This window comes from Periplaneta americana, chromosome 6 (assembly GCF_040183065.1).
Source record: "Periplaneta americana isolate PAMFEO1 chromosome 6, P.americana_PAMFEO1_priV1, whole genome shotgun sequence".
NCBI classification, from domain to species: domain Eukaryota; kingdom Metazoa; phylum Arthropoda; class Insecta; order Blattodea; family Blattidae; genus Periplaneta; species Periplaneta americana.
Genome location: NC_091122.1, coordinates 110,679,414 through 110,700,690, shown reverse-complemented (window position 1 = coordinate 110,700,690; position 21,277 = coordinate 110,679,414).

The window sequence follows — 21,277 nt, the reverse complement described above, 5'->3', positions numbered from 1 at the left end:
ACTATCAGCCTGATATCGTACTCGGCGAAGATTATCCTACGAATACTGAATCGACGTTTATATTCTAAGATGGAAGAACAGTTGGAAGAAGAGCAGTTTGGCTTCAGGAAGGGAAAAGGTACGAGAGATGCAATTGGACTGCTACGAACAATCAGCGAAAGATACTTAGAGAAGAATAAAGAAGTGTATATAGTATTTGTGGACTATAAAAGGCGTTTGACAGAGTGGATTGGAATAAACTGATGGGGAACCTAAAGAAAATTGGCGTGGATTGGAAAGAGAGGAGGCTGTTCAGTAACCTTTATATGAAAGAACGAGTCAAAGTCAGGATAGGAGAAGAAATGTCAGAAGAAAGTGAAATAGGGAGAGGAGTATGTGAAGGATGTCCTTCATCACCCTTCCTGTTCAACATCTACTTGGAGAATTAAGTGAAGGACTGTTTTCAGAATATGGGAGAAGTAATAGTAGAAGGAAGAAGAATAAAGTGTGTAAGATCTGCTGATGATATGGCGTTGTTAATACGTATATTATTACGTATGTTAGCATTTCATTACGATTTAAATATCGATTATGCTCATTTTAATAATATTCAAATAAGTAAAACTGTTAAAATGAAACGCAAAAATGGGGTAATGAACAGAACGGATTATATTGTGCTGCTGAAAACGTTGTTATTTCTGAGACTTAAGATCCCCCACAACCATTTAAAAACTTACTTATAGTAGTACATCCGTTATCAACACACGTTTTAAATAATACAAGACAGTGCAACACCTTATTCCAAGTGGAGCCGTTTGGTGACAAAGCCTTCTTCCAGCTGAGAGAATAATCCTCAGTTCTTACAAATACAGTATATTCTGCTTCAGACGCTGTTAGGTCTAATGTAATACCAAATTTAGAAGTAGAATTAATTGAACAACTCCAGAGTGTACTGCATGGTAATAACAGTTTCATTCATAGTTCTAAACACAACTCTGAAAATAATTCATGATCAAACAACTTGTAACTTATAATAAACTAATTAGCCTATTCATTAATAATGACAAAACTGGATTTGAAAATATAACAGATTTAAGTCAATGTTATTTATTTATAACAAGACGTGTAGCGAAACGCATGGTTATGGCTAGTAAAAAAATTAATCTCTATAGTAAATATTCTTCTAACTTCATTTTAATTTATAATGAATCACTAATTTTCTCTTACAAATTTCACTTAATATTTGCCTGTTTGTTATTAGAAATATGATGTTCTAGAATATTTAGAATGTGAAGTACAATAATCTGATATTTTAAGGTCTTGAGCTACAACTGACTTATTAATATGTAACGTGTTTAAATCCAGTCGAAGTCAGTTATCGACACCGTCACTGAACTTCGCGGTGTATTTCAATAATTAAAAGTGACCAATGTGAACTGAATTTTATTTTATTTACATGACTTCATCAATCCAAATCAATTTCCATCGTGATATGTTAAACGAGAATCATACTTCATTTGTTTCCTGCGTGAAATGTGTTGGGAAATAAACTCCGAACAATAAACACATTTAATAATCAATTAGGTCCTGATTAAAACATAATATGAAACAACTGGCAGCACGGATTCTATTTTTCATGTTTGTTCTTGGAAATCCTGTGCAAATAATCCATGACATCGTTGGGCTTATCCCAACACATACAAATTACATTGCCAAGGTTTATACAGTGCGTTTCAAATTAAAACATAAAATTGTGTAACCTAAAATGTACAAAAAAAAAAAGTAATAAATATATGTACATAGAGACTTTAATTCTGCATAGAAACCTCAGTCATGAATTTGTGTCATGTCCAAGAGAAGGAACAATAACAATAATAACAAAAGAATTAAAGAAATATATATACAGAGGGAGTCAAACCTAAGGGATCAGCATTTCTGTCGTCTCTTAGCACTACACGTAGGCAAAGACACCGCTATCTCTCGCTGATAACATTCTTGCTGTTCTACTGAACTACAGTCTGGCAACTGATTTTTAGCGTAACTAGCGAATTATTTATTAAATGAAATTGAAAGCTTCCTATCTGAATTTTAAAAGTTCGTCAAAATGTCATCCATTACGTTATACGAGATTGGGAAAACCCAACACACTACCTGTCACACACCAATCTAGCATTCCGATGAGAATGACTGTAAATTAGGTTTGCTTTAAGTCCGACCCAGGACTCAATGCGTGAGCTTCGCCTATCAGTTATTGCATCAAGCTAGAGACACAAACCTACTGGTATTTTACTCTGTCAATCTTAGCTAGTCAGTGAGCCTCGTGAATTACATTGAAATATACGTGTTTTTACCAAGGTTAGATACACAGTACAGCAACGCATTTTCCTCATTGAAAAGCACCTATTGAAAAAGAAGTCGTAGAAGTTGTGTTTACGCAAATTTCGGACGCGCTTTTCAGAGGCTTGACAACTACAGAAACACTGTGTTGTTAACTTATTCAATTAGTGTTAATAAGGAAGAAATAATGCAGTTAATACGCAACATTAGTGTATTAATGAGGATGAGCTACATCTAGTTTCCCAGATCTTCATGTATCGCTGCAACATGTGTATAGAACATAATGGAGGACTTATATTATTACGATGTACCGAAGTACATATGATATTTCCGTGCAGAAATTCTGCGTCATCATATGATAAAGGACAAGTCGAACAGAGAAATATGATGACGCAGAATATCATATGTATTTCTGTACATCGTAATAATATATGATATGCGAAAGTTAATCACTTTGTGATTTAAGACGGCGCTTACTCCGTCGGATCCCGGCCAGTTAGTCACTCATAACGAGTGCACCTCTACACATGTGTGGACACTGTGCCACTGTCATACATCTATGACGCAGTGCATGAGGGTAGGCCACTAGAGGGAACCCAAGAGGTGGAACTTAAAGTGAGAGGATTCAATCCGAAATCGGGAGGGAGTCCGATGTGACTTAGTGGATAGAGAGTCAGCACGTAGAGCTGAAAACCCGGGTTCAAATCCCGGTGCCGGAAATAATTTTTCTCTGTTCCACTCATCCTTCATCATAATGGAGGACATTTTGAGCAAATGCTCTGAAATTAAAGTAAGGTTCTCTCCGATTCCTTATACAGGGTGATTCAGACGACTCGTAACAGTCACCTATTTCGGAAACTAGTGCATTAAAATTTTCGAGACAAAAATATTTATTACTAAAGCATATGTGAACTTTCACTTGAGCTTGATTTCATCAATTAGCCTTAACAGGAAGTAGGGTCAGTGGCGTGGCACTTTAAAATTTAAAATGGGGGGTCGTGGTCAAATATGGTACCATTTGTTAGGGCTCTTCAAAAAAAAAACTTTCATAGGAAACGTTTTTATTAGTTCCTACTCTTTCAATGAGAAAACGTACGAAAAGGCAATGGGTGATTCAGACCAACCTTAAGTAATTTATTTCGGAAACTAGTGCATTAAAATTTTCGAGACTAAAATATTTGTAACTAAAGCACATGTGAGCTTTCACTTGAGCTTGATTTCAACAATCAGCCTTAGCAGGGAGTAAGGTCAGTGGCGTATTACTTTAAAATTTCGCTATGTATGTGTGTCCGTTTACTCCTCCATCATCATCATCATCATCATCATCATCATCAAACTATTTCAAAGTTCCGTCTGATGATCTGTCTAGCCTGCATAACATTAAGGATAACAGCTTGAAATTCAAACATTCGGTCCAATGTTTTCCGACCGGTGCAATATAAAGCGATTCTAACCCCTATTCTGCAGATCTCGAATCGTAATCACTATCATCATTACTATTATCATCAACATTATCTATATCGGCGAAACGAATCTCCAGATATTATCAGAATTATACTAAAAACGACGACTCTGAGAAGACATCAGATGTGCTATAATCAACGCAACAATAATATACATTCATACTTTATATATATACAGGATGTTTCAAAAATACGGGGCATAATTTCAGGTATGTATTTCCCACAAGTAGACAATCAAAATAGTTCTTTACAACATGTGTCCGGAAATGCTTTATTTCCGAGTTATGGCCTTCACAACATTGAAATTCACCGGAACGTTTTTCTTTCCGCAGGTCGTTGCCGTCAAAGGAGACATTAAGAGGGCACTCTGACAGTTCATTCCGAGGCGAAGGTTACATTCAGTATTGTGTAGGCGTTAGACTGTGCGACATGTATTCAAATCAAGAGCTGGCAGAAATACACTTCATGTACGGTAAGGCGGACGGCAATGCTGCGCTGGCTCGTCGTTTGTACCAGGAGAGGTACCCACAGCGAAAATGTCCAGATCGGAAGACATTTGTACGTCTCCATTACCGTCTATGCGAGTATGGAAAATTTAACTCTCCTGGATTGGGAAGGGGACGACCAAGATCTACAACTCCAGAAGTACAGGAGGAGATTCTGGAGGCTGTGAACATGACTCCTTCTATCAGCACACGAAGGGTAGCGTTGCAAGTCCATGTTCCTCATACGACTGTCTGGAGACTGTTGAAAGGGTAGCAATTGTATCCTTATCATTTGCAATGTGTACAGTACAGGCCCTGTCACCAACAGATTACCCTGTACGAGTTAGGTTCTGTCAGTGGTTCTTGCAGCAGTGTGGTGTAAATCCGAACTTTCCTGCCTTAGTATTATTTACAGATGAAGCACAGTTCACACGAGATGACATAACAAATTTCCACAATCAGCATGTATGGGCGTATGAAAACCCACGTGCAACTGTTCCTCCATCTCATCACCAGGTGCGGTTCTTCCTCAACATGTGGGCCGGTATCATTGGTGATCGATTAGTTGGACCCCATGTACTTGTAAACAGACTTACGGGGCAGGCGTACACAAACTTCCTGGAAAACATCATAGGCCTACCTCATGTTTTAGAAGACACTCCACTGATCAATCGTCAACACATTCACTTCTTGCATGATGGCGCTCCTGCACATTTCAGTCGTACGGCTCGCCGGTATTTGGATCGAAGGTTTCCTGATCGATGGATAGGTAGAGGTGGCCCAATTGCTTGGCCTCCACGCTCACCTGATCTGAACCCTCTCGATTTCTACTTGTGGTGCCATTTAAAATCATTGGTTTATTCGTCTCCGGTGCCTGATTTGGAATCCCTTCGGAATCGAATTGTGGCATGTTCTGAGGACATGCGCAATACTCCTGGAGTTTGGTATCGTGTTCGCAGGTCAATGAGACATCGATGTGAGGTCTGTATTCAAGCAGGAGGTGGACATTTTGAACATCTTCTGTAATGACAACGAACTGCGGAAAGAAAAACGTTCCGGTGAATTTCAATGTTGTAAAGGCCATAACTCGGAAATGAAGCATTTCCGGACACATGTTGTAATGAACTATTTTGATTGTCTACATGTGGGAAATACATACCTGAAATTATGCCCCGTATTTTTTAAACACCCTGCGTATATGTATATATATATATATATATATATATATATATATATATATATATATATATATATATATACCGTATATAATGGTGGAAGCGAAATAATCCTGCAGATTGGAAGGGGTGACAGGGTATACTTAAACAGAAAACGTATGTTCCGTTTTGTGGTTAAATGCACAGTTTATTAGAAAATTAAGTTGGAATTTTCAGCAGTCTGGCAACATCGCCGTTAACATACTGCGTAGTGAAAAAAATCTATAGGTACACAGCTTACTGTGCTGCAGAACTATACGTAGAAAGGGTTATTGACGGAGAGTTAGCCGAATGTGTCGCCATCCAGCAGAAGAGGTGAGCATGAGGAATTGAAGAGAAGTAATGTAGTACAAGGAGAATAAGAGGAATGCAAGATAAACACAATAATAAAGAAGAACAAGAGGAACACGAAAACAAACGAAGACAAGGAGAAGAAGAGGAAGATAAAAAACAAGAGGTAGAAGGGAGAAAAATAGGAAGATAAGGAGAACAATAAGACAAGGAGAATAAGAGGAAGACAAGGAGAATATGAAGATAAGCAGAACAAAAGAAAGACAAGGTTAACAAGAGTAAGCCAAGGAGAACAAGAGAAAAACAAAGCGATTACAATAAGAATGAGAATTAAGGGAATGCGAGGAAAAGAAAGACTAATGCAAAGAGAACAATAGAAATGTAAAGAAAACAAGACGAATACAAATAGAAGAACAAATAGAAAGCAAGTACAACAAGGACAATACAAAGAATGTTTGAAGAATACGAAAAGTAGGCTACAGGGATAAGACACGTAGAAAGAAATCACACGAGAAACGAAGAGAATATAAGGAGAAAAAAGAGAATATAAGGAGAAAAAAGAGAATTCTAGAAAAGATAAATCCAAGGAGAACAAGGGAACGACAAAGAGAACACTAGGAGAAAAAAAAAAAGAAAGGGAATTTAAGGATACGAGGAATACAAGGAGAACAAGGGGAAGACAATGAGAAAAACAGAAATACAAGAACTACGGAAATGCAAGGAGATCAAGGGAAAGACAAAAAACTAAAGGTATACAAGGAGAACAAGGGGACTATAATGAGAAAAATGAGATACAAGGTGTAATAGTGGAATAGAAAAAGGACAAGGGGAACAGAAAGGGAACGAAGGGCATTCTAGAAGAGCAAGATGAATACAAAGAGGACAAGGTGAATACAACGGGAACAAAGAGAGGAGGTTGCGTTGTAATTTCAAGGCCAATTCTAGAGTTATCTAGTGAGAAGAAAGACTTGCTCACTTCCACCAATAAAATTGGAGCAGAAAATATAAATGAAATGCTTGTTTTGACAATACAAACACCAATATTTAATGCTATACACATCTTCGTCTCTTTCATCACTGTTGCGAACTTCGAAATTTCAATTATATTTATTTCTTAGTTGCATCTCTTGTTCCGATATTCCGAATGTCATCTACTCAAGGTTTTATTTTATTATTTAAAGACTTTATATCAAATGTCAAGTTAGTTGGCGTCAATGGAATTGGTGATAGCGAGATGGTCTTTGCCGAGATGAGGCCGAGAATTTGCCATAGATCACCTGACATTCGTCTTAAGCTTGGGGAAAACCAAGGGGGGAATTAGCACAAGCGTAAATCGAACCCACGCCCGAGCGTAACTCCATGTAAATGCGACTTCCAACTGAGCTACACCGGAGTCTGCCAAGGTTTTTTTTACTCAGTTTTATTTCATATACAGTTAACGTATGGAGTATCACTGACCTTTCCCGTCTTCATTACATTGCTTTCTTTTGCGAAATTTTTGGGATGGACACTATGGAAACTATGTGACGGCATTCTAAAAAAAAATTTGATAACTATTTGAATTGTACTTTTTCGTGCATTCAACGTTGTCAATGCCGATCGTCCACATTCCATGTAGGCTATATAGGCCTACTATTTAAAGTTAAAAAATCGTAGTTGGATCATTTGAAAAATTTGTATAACAAATGGACGATTGAGAACATCAAAATTAAAGTACTATTTAGTGCATATTCTGCATGTATTAATATAGTAGAATGTCTCCGCCATAGTACTGTACACTCACCTTGCTTTACAGCATTCTCCACAAGTATCGATGAATCTTTGATGGCACTACTAAATGTCAGGTGTGTTACAAGACAAGACAATGCATCTTTTATACAAATAGAATTCCCTTATTTTTATCAGATATTCTTTAAACAGTGCATAGGTCCTAGAATAGTAACAAAACTAACTTCAGATCAAAAATGAACAAATATTTTAAATACCTTAATATCAGATCTGTTACCTAATATAAAGATAACTTCTTCAGTAACTAACAGAAAACCATTCTTTCAATAACAATATTATCTTAGTAGATTGTCCTTAAGGCGAAGATATTTGAGCCTTGGTTTCTTTAATGATAGACAATTAGAAAAAACTGACACTGTTTTGTATGATGTAACAGACACGACATGGAGTAAGAGATCTGACAGATAACATACATGACAAAGCAAACATAAGCATGTGCTAACCTAAAATTTTTTTGCTTAGGAATCTTCGAAATAGCAACTTAACTATTGCACACATGTACTATTATGTCCTCTTGATCTTGACTTTATATGTTGTTAATTGTGGAAAACACAACACAAACAGATCTGACAGAGTAAAAATGCACCTTAGACTAAAACATAAAGCAAGAGTATGACACACAAACTCGCCAAATCAAAATGGATAGCATTGCAATCAAGATGGCTCTTTGTGCATCATCCTGGCTTGGGCTGACATCTGTGGGATTTCTTTTCCAACTGTGTATCCATAGGAACAGAATGGTGTAACAGACCTGACTGATTTACTGGATTAGAGTAATTATGCAATCATATTTAAGGAAATACAAAGTCAGACATACAGTGAATGTAGAAGTTTTGATAATATCAAATGTTTCTTTAATTCTTTTCTCAATTACATTATTAAACAAACCTTTATCTAAGATAATCGTACTCAATTTTAAGTACTTAACTAGTATGGAGACGGCATGTTAGCTGTTACTATGGTAATTTTATTTTATTCTCGTAAAATATTTCACATGAAGGAAATAATTCTTGTGACGTTTACTACATTAGTACTACAACTACTTAATGTTAGACTTTATAACTTTATCGTTATAAATGTAATAATGGGAAGGTCTGAATTGATGTAATTTGTTATACAAATTCTGCAAACGATGCAGTTACGAAAGTAAACAGTAAAACGGACCGAGCGAAGTAGTTCAGTGGTTCCTCGTCCCGTCCTGTGATCAATTTGATCACATTTCCGTCCCCTCGTGTATGCAGTACCTAAGAGGTTACGTCCATTTTCGGTTTTCCCCCTCAAAAGTTTCTAGAGCTCCTTCAGTGGAGCAGCGTAACCCGGAGTGAGACAAGTGGCCAACAGGCTTGGAGCTCACATATTTAGTTTCTTTCAGCCCCGAACCCATTGCAAGGACACGTTTTGCGAACCTTTTAAATTTCTCCTCCCACTCTTCCTCTTTCAATTCATTCAGTGGTAAAATATTATCCTCATATTAGGGAGTTCCTGGATCGATATTCTGTGATCAGCTTTTTATGGATTTACTCCATTATAAAATTACTAGAACACTATATAAAAAGGCCGATGTCTTAATTGTCTCACTTCCACTACAAAGATACAGATACTGTTTCATACCTGACGGCGAACAGATATCAGATATGATTACTAGATTGTAACACATCTGCAGACTTGTCGGAATATTGCAGAAAAATTAATATCCAATATACCATTCCCAACTGACAATCACGATATGACCTCGCAGTTCAAGCGACTGTATTAACACCCTAAGAAGTTCTAAAAATTAGAGTGTACATTAATACTCCCCACACTACAAACAGATTTAAGGGGTTGCATACATCCCTGTGAGAGTAAAAAGAAGAGTAAAATAATTTTAATTTTTACAGTAATTTAATATTATGAATTTTAAATTTTTATCTGTGAAAGAAATTTTGCGATGTGTATAAAATTGGCTAAGTTATACATTATAATGTCCTGCTATGCAAATATAATATCAGCCAGAAATCTGTAAGGCTATTGGTCATTTTCTCAAACATACACCCTCGAGGGTAAAAAAATTAATTTTTCATTTTTTATAGTAGTAATTTAATATGAACTTTTAACGTTATGTCTGTGAAAAATTTTAAGATACAAAATTGACAGAGTTTTGCATTAAAATATAGACAGGCAGACCAATTCGATATTTAGAATTGAAGACGGAACGGATTCAAATCAAGGCAATCCGTGGTGGTGTTGGTGGTGGTGGTGGTGGTGGTGGTGGTGGTCTTCTAATAACAATATGAGGTAGAGGAATGCCATGAGATAATCTCATCAATGACTGTCTTTTTAAAATTAAAATTATACTTTGGTATTATCATCTGTCCCTCCCTTATTTTCATAAGAATAATTGAACACAGGTGACAACCATATTTTAATATATCTTTTAAACTCTCGTTTTTTGTGTGAACGCGTATTTTGTGGTGTATTCTCTGCCCTAAATGTTTTATATAATTAATTAAGCTTAATCCGGATATAATTTTCCAGTCGATCTGTTACGTTAGTCTGGATAAAAACTCCCCTTTGTTTATTATTTACCCAGTTGATTAAATATTATGATAGTGGACGAAGGGAGATCAGTTTTATTGCATTTATATTTGTTCAACCAATCATGTGCAATATTTTGTTACCTCAAAGGAAAATTTGTTACGTTTTAAAATATATATACATACGTAATTAGTATACCGAAAGCGACAGTCAATTGTTGGCAATAAAATGTATGACAGGAAAAAGGCTGTCGCAGCTCGGTGTTTAATTTGTTTTTAGTGTGATTCTGTTTTGTTCGGTTCGTAACTTTTGAATTTAATTGTGACTGTGGCTCAAAAATTATTTTATAAAGAGGCACACAATTCTACTTTTAATAAGATTTGAAAGGTTCTACAACACCATGCAGAATAAAATTATTTAAAGTTGATTTTATACAATACATGAAATTCAACTGAGCTCACGTTGAATATCCAATATTCAACAGTTATTCATATTGCAGAAGTTCTCAGTGGTCTTGTATTTACCGCTGAAAACAAGGTTCGTGAATTCAAAACTGGCATAAGTCGAAGGATTGCTAAATGCAGTAACACTTACTCAGTGTCACTAACTTCGAAAGTAAGCTTTGCTGGGATGTCTATAAGATATGCTATGGTTCCTGATGCTAAGAAAAGCAGAAGAACATAAAATTCTTGCAAATCTCTTGACTATTTCTACAAGATAATTAAAAGTTCTCAGTATTTGAGAGTCAGACCAGCCTCATGGTCTAGTGGACAGAGCTCCTGGCTACAGTTCATGAGGTCCAGGGCTCAATTCCTTGAAAAGTATCATTCCTGTGTTCTTCCATGGTCTGAAATGTGGGTGAAATTTAGACTTAAAATCTCTCCTGTGCGCCAGATAATCACGATCACCCTATCATATCATCCAGATAATGTAACTCGGCGTTCCAGGCGCCACAACCTCTGAAGTAAGTTACACCTAAGCCAGGAGAAAAGACCAGAAATGCCGAAAGATATTAGAAAAAAATATGTAAGTATATATTAGGAAGGGAAATGAACCTTTAAATACTATAGACATTATTGTCACGTAACTACTATGGAGGAGTCCACGAGACCTCTGTTTATTTTATACATTTATAAGTTTTACAGCTGTATTATGTGCAATATCTGCAGAAAACTGAATACTGATACATGACTACAGAATATTATAATATGTAAATTTAAGTCGTTTGGAAAATTTAAAGAGTCTAAAAGAGTTACAAACAATAGAAATAAGAAAAAATGGAGTAATGACTTGCTGCTTTTCGCAATGTTTTCATTTTTAAACTTATTAAACGATTACCATGTGTTTAGATTGTCAAAATAATATGAATTCAAAATATACCAGTAATGCTAATATTTACTACATTTTAACATACCAGCGAACTTTTTCGTTCAATTACTGTTCAATTTTCTGGAATGGAAAATGTTTATTGTATAAAAAAAACATACTTTTCACTCTCAAGTTTTTCAAAACTTAAAAAGCACAGAGCGTGTATATTTGTTTCTTCTCTTCAAAAGTGGAAACAACATTGCCTAGAAGGCCCTGTTTTTCCCGCCTTGTTTACATGTAGAGATGACAGTTATACCACACAGCAATCCGAAAAATTAAAATAAATAACGAAAACATGTACGTGAAATACACGCACGCATTTACTATATTACGTCTGTGAGACCGCTTCAAACAAACTGAACATCACTTGCGAAAAAAATTGAGATAACCCGCGTGACCTTCTCATGATTCAGGTCTCGCCAGAACTGAAAGGTAGACAAAGCAACGGAGGAATTGGCTTGAAGATGAGATAAATATAGAAGGGGAAAAATAGGAAACTTCTAGCAAACGGTCCATAGTATTTAAGGGTTAACACGCTAGTTTACATATAGTTTATCACTCACTCCATAGCCTATATAGTCTTAAAATTAGTATAAAATAAATTCAAACGACAAGTAATGATTATGGAATAGTGAATCAATTTTTAATTAATTTTTATTCCTATTCCTATACTTCTTTATTAATTTCTGCCTCTTTCAGTTTAATTTCTTTCCGTTCTCCTATTTTTTCTTTTTTCTTTTTTGTCTGGTTTCGTTGCATATTTTCCTTTACTTCCTTCGTCCTCTTTCACCTCATTTTCTTCCATTAGTCTCTCGCTATACCCTTTTCCGCTCGTCGTTGGTCTTACATCTTTTCCTCCGTCATACCTGCTTCTGTTCGTCGTAGTTGTTTCCGTTAGTCGTGCGTGTTTTCCTTCCTTATACCCGCTTCCGCTCGTCTCGTCTCCTTTCGTTCATTTTACCTGCTTTATTTGTCTCAACGCTTTCCTTCATCGTACCTGTTTTTATTCACCTCATTTGCTTCCGTTCGTCGTGCCTGCAACCATTCATCTCATTTGCTTCCATTCGTCGTGCCTGCAACCATTCATCTCATTTGCTTCCGTTCGTCGTGCCTGCAACCATTCATCTCATTTGCTTCCGTTTGTCGTGCCTGCAACCATTCACCTCATTTGCTTCCGTTCGTCGTGCCCACTTCAATCTGTCGCATTTGCTTCCATTTATCTTATCTGCTTCCATTCGTCATTCCTGCTTTCATTCGTCTCATTTGTTACCATTCATCTTATTTGCTTTCATTAGTCGTGCCTGCTTCCATTCGTCTCATTTGCTTCCGTTCATCTCATCTGTTTCCATTCGTCCCATTTGCTTCCGTTCATCTTACCTGCTTGCATTCATCTTATCTACTTATATTCGTCGCACCTGCTTCCATTCGTCTAATTTGCTTCCGTTCGTCTTTTCTGCTCCAATCGTCTCATTTGCTTCCATTAGTCGTGCCTGCTTCCATTCGTCTCATTTACTTCCATTCATCGTGCTCTTTCCAATCATCGTGTCTCCTTCCATTTGTTGTGCCTACTTCCAATCGTCCCATACGCTTCCGTTCGTCGTGCCCGCTTATATTCGTCTTACTTGCTTCCGATCGCCCCTTATGCTTCCGTTCATCTTATTTGTTTCCGTTCTTATCTTCTTTCGGTCGTGGTAAGTTCTTTTCTTCGTCGTTAACTTTTTTCGTTCCTTGTACCTGCTTCCGTCCGTCCTAACTTCTTTCGCTCGTCCTTATTCTTAACTTGCGTCCGATCTTATTTTACTTGTTCGTTATTTTGATATACTGTCGTCGCTCGTCCACACTTCATCGTAGTTCATTTCGTTTAAACCAAGCATACCAGAAATCAGACTCTAAGGGCCGTATTCATAGACATTTTTAGCGCGGGCTTCCGGTAGATGATCAGCGTTTTTCGTATTCATAAACCAGTGTTAGCGATAGGATATGATTTGAATTCTGTACAAGTAACCAGTGGATAGCCGGGGCTAGCTTAGTACGCTCGTAGCGCGTGCTGCGAGATGTCTATGAATAGCACCCGAAATGTGCAGTTATGTGCGCGGATCGCCGGTCTGTGAGGACTCATCATTCAAGCGTTGCTCTTACCAGTTCTTAGCTGGAGGAGTGTACAATAATCTGTTCTGTGCTTCTAGGGTTGGATTAAATAGGCATTTGGACATTATAAACACTCTTAGCAGAAGGAAAAACACGGTTATTATCAGTGTCTATATTTGACAATTGTAATACAAGAAACTTTAGGCTTACTCAGTTATACTTCACAAAGTAGTGATTTGTAAAGCATAATTTACTAACATAATTTTTATATAGTATTTGAAGAAAACAATATTGCACTAATTTTGGAAGAACAAAAAACGAACAAGTATTTCATTTTACGTAGTAGGCACTAATTATTTTAAAGTAATAGACCCTAGTTTTTCATTGTTCAAGTATTATTATTTATGTTGAAGAAAATATTATACTCCCAATTAATTACATGCAGTAGGACACTGTGAAGTTTTTACATTGAAATCATTTTCTTGCTGTATGTCAATATAAATTAACATTAATATTAATAAATAATATTATCAAACAATCCCGATCCGGAATATTATAATAAATACATACGGAAACTGAAAAGAAAACTAAGGAAATCCTACAGACAGCGCAAGGAAAGCCTTGCAAAACAAACAAAATTCACACAACTATCGAAAGAACTGCTTAATGCGAAGAAGAGAGCGCAGGAAAATTACCTAAACAAACTTTTCAAAGGTGAACAAAACGGGTGGGGGGAATTTTATAAATATGTGAAGAGACGACGCAAGGAAAATTATTCGAGCCTCCCCCTAAAAAATGACCGCAATCAATTTATCGTACAGGACAGCGAAAAAGCAGAAAAATTAAATTCCTATTATGCCACTGTTTTTGGGATGAGGACAATAGTACCACACTTAGCTTCTGTGGAAAATACGGGTCAGTTTTCTATCAAGCCTAGGGACATAAGGAGAAGGATCTCTAAATTGAAAACTCATAAATCAGTAGGACCTGATGGTATCGCCGGAGACGTACTAAAATTGGGGGGGGAAGCCATGATTCCCTATCTAGTGCGTATATTTGAAATATCAATTAACAATGGTACTGTCCCGCGAGATTGGAAAGATGCAATAGTGGTGCCAATTTATAAGTCAGGGTCTCGCTCAGATACAAAAAATTACAGACCGGTCAGCCTTACCTCTGTGGTTTGCAAACAGATGGAACACTTGATTTCAGCTTATCTGAGGCAGCATTGGGATGACTCACATTGGTTACATAACTGTCAGCATGGATTTCGGGGGGGCTATTCATGTGAGAGTCAATTAGTAACGGTATGTCAGGATTTAGAAGACGGAATAGATTCCAATAGCCAAGTAGATGCAGTGATTATTGACTTTTCACGCGCATTCGATGTAGTCCCACACGATATATTGTTGGTTAAACTACAATCAACGGGGATTGGCTTCAGAGTGCTCCAGTGGATCAAGGAATTTTTAACTTGTCGCACTCAGAGAGTACGGGTAGGGGAGGAATTATCGAACCCAATTGAAATTACTTCCGGGGTCCCGCAGGGGAGTGTCTTGGGGCCTCTTCTATTCTTGGCTTTTGTAAAAGATCTGCCAGTTAATATTTTGTCTAGGGTTCGCTTATTCGCGGATGATTGTATTTTATACAGGCAAATAAAAAGTCATGAAGATACTACTCTTCTCCAGAATGACCTCAATATAATAAATGATTGGGCAATAGCCAACAAAATGAAAATAAATTCTCTAAAGAGCAAAGCCATCAGCTTTACAAGGAAAAGAAATAAAATAGTCGCATCGTATACGTTAGGGAGTGAAACCATTCCGGAAGTTAACAAATGTAAATACCTCGGAATAACATTTAGCAGCGATCTCGGCTGGGGGGAACACGTTACAGACACAGCGGGAAAAGCATGGGGAGCGTTACACTTTGTGATGAGGGTACTAAGAAAAGGTTCTGATAAATCCAAAGAGATTGCATATAAATCACTAGTACGTCCAGTAATGGAATATGGTGCTGCATGTTGGGATCCTTACAGATTAGAACATATTAAGACACTGGAAAAGATTAAAAAACGGGCTCTTAAGTGTTGTCGGAAAAATTCACCATTAAAATGGGACACACTCACGGACAGGAGAACGCGAATTCGATTATGCGCACTGTTCAAAACATACAGAGGTGAGCCTGCCTGGACAGAAATAAAAAATAGGTTGCAGCCGCCAAATTACTCTTCAAGGAACGACCACTCATATAAATTGAGGGAAAGAAGGCAGAGGACGGACACTGGAAAGTTTTCTTTTCTCAATCGTACTATCAGGGACTGGAATACTTTACCTGCAGACTTACTAAAGGCTTTACCAACAACCAAAAATGTATTTAAAAATAGGCTTAAGGACCTTACTAATAGACGGTAATTATACACAGTACTTAAAGGGTGTAAATGATATGTTGTTATTGAAGTGTTGTATCAGTGAAGAATTATGTTGTGTCAGTGAAGTGTGTTGTATCAGTGAAGAAGTATGTCGTGTCAGTGAAGTGTGCTGTGTAAGTGAAACGTGTTCCTGTCAGTGAAGCTGTATAGGTTATAGTGGCAGTGCAAAGTATTTGAACAGTGAAATGTTTTTGAAGTGTTAGTGAAATCAGGATAGAATCAGTGAAATGTGTCGTAGTTCCAGTGCAGTGAGTGAGTTGACAGCGAAATGAGTGTAATGTTGAAAGGTACTTGTGCAGATATGAACATATACTCGTGGGTTTTAGTTCGATCTTGGTTTTAAGATACAAATTAGAATATTTCAAATGTTATTTTAAGTGATCGTTTCATTTAATTTAGTATATTCCCTGTTGTTATTATTATTATTATTATTATTATTATTATTATTATTATGATTAGTATTAATTATTAGTATTATCATTAATTGTATTTTTAATTAATAAGTTTATTATTGTCATTATTGAGTGTAATTAGTTACCACTGCCACCGGGTATATACCCATTGCAGTGTGAATAAATACATACATACATAAATTAAGCTTAGAATTTAAATTCACACATAGTTTATTTGGAAAACGTTGAGATCAAGTATCGACAAGTTGGGAGCGTTACTGAAAGAAATTAAAAGTGTAGTTCACAAGCTGTGAAGCGATGATATTCTATTTATGTCAGGTTTAATGATTTATTAATTTAATTATATTAGCATAATATAGTGACGTGAGATGGAAAATTTGTCATTATATACTTTTCCAGAAACTTTTTCCGCCTTGCAAATAGTTGCTTTCTTCGCTCCTTACAACCTCAAGAGCCTCACATATTATATTCCTCACTATATTCTCATCACTTACCAGCTTATGAAAGTCGTAAGTCTTCTAATCTTTGAAGCGCTAGCGAATATCATATTTTGAGAACTTTACTAATCTCATCTGAAACAACTCGACATGGGCTGATGAAAGCCTTTCACTTAAAAAAATGATTGTTGGCTAAGGAAAACATTATAACAAATTATGTTATATGATTCGTAATTTCTCTTCTTCGTTATCTGTGAACTCCTTGATTTATTTATCATAACTCATTCACAGACACAGCCAAATCAGCACCCGAACTGAAACTGCGTTACTGAAACAAAAGCTGATAATATGCTGTTGCTGGTCTGTATAGCCCTGTCGCGTTCTCCTCCAAGGCGATTCACTCCCTCCAAGTAAGGGAATAGAAAGTGCACATCACACAATGTGCGCGACTGCACAATGTGCAGGGTTTTGGCATGCCTGGTTTAAACTATAAAACACACCAAAATCCAGCTGAAACATGTTGGACAAAGACTGTGTTTGTGCATGTCTTATCGCAATAGTCCTATTTCCTCTGCATTTCTCAACTATCATTTCTTAATTATCTTATAATTATTGTTGTACCAGTAAACGTTGAAGCTAATGTACCCTGTTACATTCCCATGAGACGAAAGTTAGGTACCACTATGTGGACGCGACACAAATCACGAAGCAGCGAAGAGTAATAAAGAATAGATCTGAAGCCTGATTTTTCAATTATGACATAAAGAGGAAGTTTATTGGATTTATCTATTCATTCGTAGTTTTCTGCACTTGGGCTGGTCCCTTAAGCACTGCAATTGTCAGATCTATGTTAAAATCTTTCACAAACTTTCCTAAGTATTTTAAATTAATTAATTACACTACAGGGTTTTTCAAGAGTATAAAAGAGAGGGTTTAGAATTGAACGGGTCACATCAGCTTCTTGTCTGTGCGGATATGTGAATATGTTAGGAGAAAATCCAATAACGATTAGGGAAAACACAGAAATTTTACTTGAAGCATGTAAAACGATAGGTTTAGAAGTAAATCCCGAGAAGACAAGGTATATGATTATGTCTCGTGACCAGAATATTTTACGAAATGGAAACATAAAAATTAGAGATTCATCCTTCGAAGAGGTGGAAAAATTCAAATATCTTGGAGCACTAGTAATAAATATAAATGACATTCGGAGGAAATTAAATACAGAATCAATATGGGAAATGCCTGTTATTATTCGGTTGAGAAGCTTTTGTCATCTAGTCTGCTGTCAAAAAATCTGAAAGTTAGAATTTATAAAACAGTTATATTATCGGTTGTTCTGTATAGTTGTGAAACTTGGACTCTCACTGCGAAAGAAGAACAGAAATTAAGGGTGTTTGAGAATAAGGTTCTTAGGAAAATATTTGGGGCTAAGAGGGATGAAGTTACAGGAGAATGGAGAAAGTTACACAACGCAAAACTACACGCATTGTATTCTTCACCTGACATAATTAGGAACATTAAATTCAGAGGTTTAAGATGGGCAGGGCATGTAGCACGTATGGGCGAATCTAGAAATGCATATAGAGTGCTAGTTGGGAGGCCGGAGGGAAAAATACCTTTGGGGAGGCCGAGACATAGATGGGAGGATAATATTAAAATGGATTTGAGGGAGATGGGATATGATGATAGAGACTGGATTAATCTTGCACAAGATAGGGAGCAATGACGGGCTTATGTGAGGGCGGCAATGAACCTCTGGGTTCCTTAAAAGTAATTTGTAAGTAAGTAGGCCTATGCATAATTTCAATTAGAAGTGAATGAAGAGATTTTAAAAAATGAGAGAATTTAGAGCCTCATGGTGGTAGGATTTGGTGATAGAATACGTATACGAAAAGAGGTATGCAACTTAACGAAACTAAAAAAAAAAGTCACAGATTCGGCCACCTACTATATTTCTCATCATTGAACTGCAATAAATTAGATAAATCTGCTCCTTTAATCACATCGGAAGACGAAAAAGTGTTATATTAAACATTAAATTCAGACAACAAACTAATTTCTTCACAATGCTCTTTCTCATTGTAAATAAATAATCTGCAAGTTATTTTTTTCACTCTACTATAAAGTTATGTTAAACACGTTTCTCTCTCTGTAATATCTTTATTGTAAATTGTTTCAGCACATTCTAAACTTCTATTTATCTTCCCTTCTGTGTATTTCCTTTCTCTTTCTACCTCTCTCCCTTTCTGTCCCTCTCATGTCCCATCTTATCCACATAACAAGTAAAGACGAGATATCCCATTCCCGTGCTGACATCTGGTGGAGACAGCATATATATTTTCTAATGCCGAATACCTTCCCTGCAGAATTTTTATTTCTACTGTAATTTTTGTGTATAATATTAGGAACTAAAACGCAAAATACAGAGTCCGACAGAGAAACTGGCAACTTTAAGGAGGTTATATCTCTCACAACACAGCTGAGGGGCACATTCTTTTACCAATACAATGCCATTTAGTCGTCATGGAAAGGTGAACGGAATTTCGTCATTTTAATTTATGATGCAATGATCCCGTCCCATCTGCTCATGCGGCTTACATTTTCATCGATACAAAAATCAGGCTGTAGACCCTACATCAATAATTCAAACATCTCCATATTCTGAACTCAACGATGTTTGAACAATTTCAAGGAAAAATTGTTCCGGGACCGGATATCGATCCCGGGACCCTTCACTTAGCGCACGAATGCTCTATCGACTGAGCTACCCCAGGAACTATACACGACACCATCACAATTCTTCCTTTATATCCAGACAACTCAAATGGGCAGACAAGACGCCAGTACCCAACTTTGAGTGCACACAAACTCTGTGTGACTTAAATTGTGGCTTCCTGTTAACGTACCTCCAGTAAGGAATATATTATGCAAATCTGGCTTTCAGGTAGTAGATCCCTGTAAAGTAGGTTTGAATAATTTCAAGGAAAAATTGTTCCGGGACCGGGTATCGATCCCGGGACCCTTCGCTTAGCGCACGAATGCTCTAACGACTGAGCTACTCCAGAAACTATACACGACACTGTCACAATTTTTCCTTTATATACAGACAACTCAAATGGGCTGACAAGACGCCAGAACCCAAATTTGAGTGCAGTAACGAATATATTATACAAATCTGGCTCTCAGATAGTAGCTCCCTGTAAAGCAGGTTTCAATAATTTCAAGGAAAAATTGTTCTGGGATCGGAATCTTTTGTCAGATGATTGTAAATTATATGGATGAAGGTGAATACTGACACTGAGGGTGTCTATTGTCTAGGCTGTACTGTAGTGCCACTAACTAAACTGAACTGGACTGAATGAATGAAAGTCAGCCATATATATCTTTTTTTAGTAGGTTATTTTACGACGCTTTATCAACATCTTAGGTTATTTAGCGTCTGAATGAGATGAAGGTGATAATGCCGGTGAAATGAGTCCGGGGTCCAACACCGAAATTTACCCAGCATTTGCTCGGACTGGGTTGAGGGAAAACCCCGGGAAAAACCTCAACCAGGTAACTTGCCCCGACAGGGAATCGAACCCGGGCCACTTGGTTTCGCGGCTAGGCGCGCTAACTGTTACTCCACATGTGTGGACACCCATATATATCAATCTCTTCAGACCTGAATTTACATTTTAAAAATTGAAGAAAAAAAACTGGTCACATAATCATTCTGGGGATTCAAAATTTCCAAATCAAGTGTTCACAGAAAATTAAAACTTGGGGACAATTTTGACCCCTGGGAGCCCAAAATTTTAAATTTTATTTTTAATTCAGGTATAGAAATGTTTCAAAAATAATATTCTCAATTTCTATCACACTGAATTTTTCAAAATATTAAAAAGTATCGAAGACATTCCAAAAAAGAAAAAAGAAACAATGCACACTATAATGTATATCAGGCCTGAAGGGGTTAATGCTCTAAACTTAACGTCCCTTCAGTCTGTCTTATCTATCCATACTAGGCCATATAAATCTTCCTAAGCTCGATCTAGGGGAAATGTATACAGTATTTCCTCGGCATTCGCGTTCTAAATGTAACCAAACAGTAAACGGCCGACGGCATTTACCTGAGAGAAATCTGCTTTGTTGTGAAACATTTGGCATAATTACGTGCACAGTTTATTGTTTCATAACCGAGTGACTCAAGTTATATCAATACACTGGGGAGCGAAAGGACTGATGATTAGCAACGAAAACTGTAAATGTCATTTTTCCGCATTTTAATTGCTTCAAGTAATTAAAAGTATATATCTGTGATGTTAATAAACGAAAGCTTCTCTACACAACAAGGTACAATGAAACCGGCTTAGTGGTAAATTCCAAATTAGTATAATGATCTGTGATTTACTTCTATACTATCATTAGTTGAATTTTTCAACTGGGTATTGTTTTGCTTTAATTCAGATACTAAAACTGAA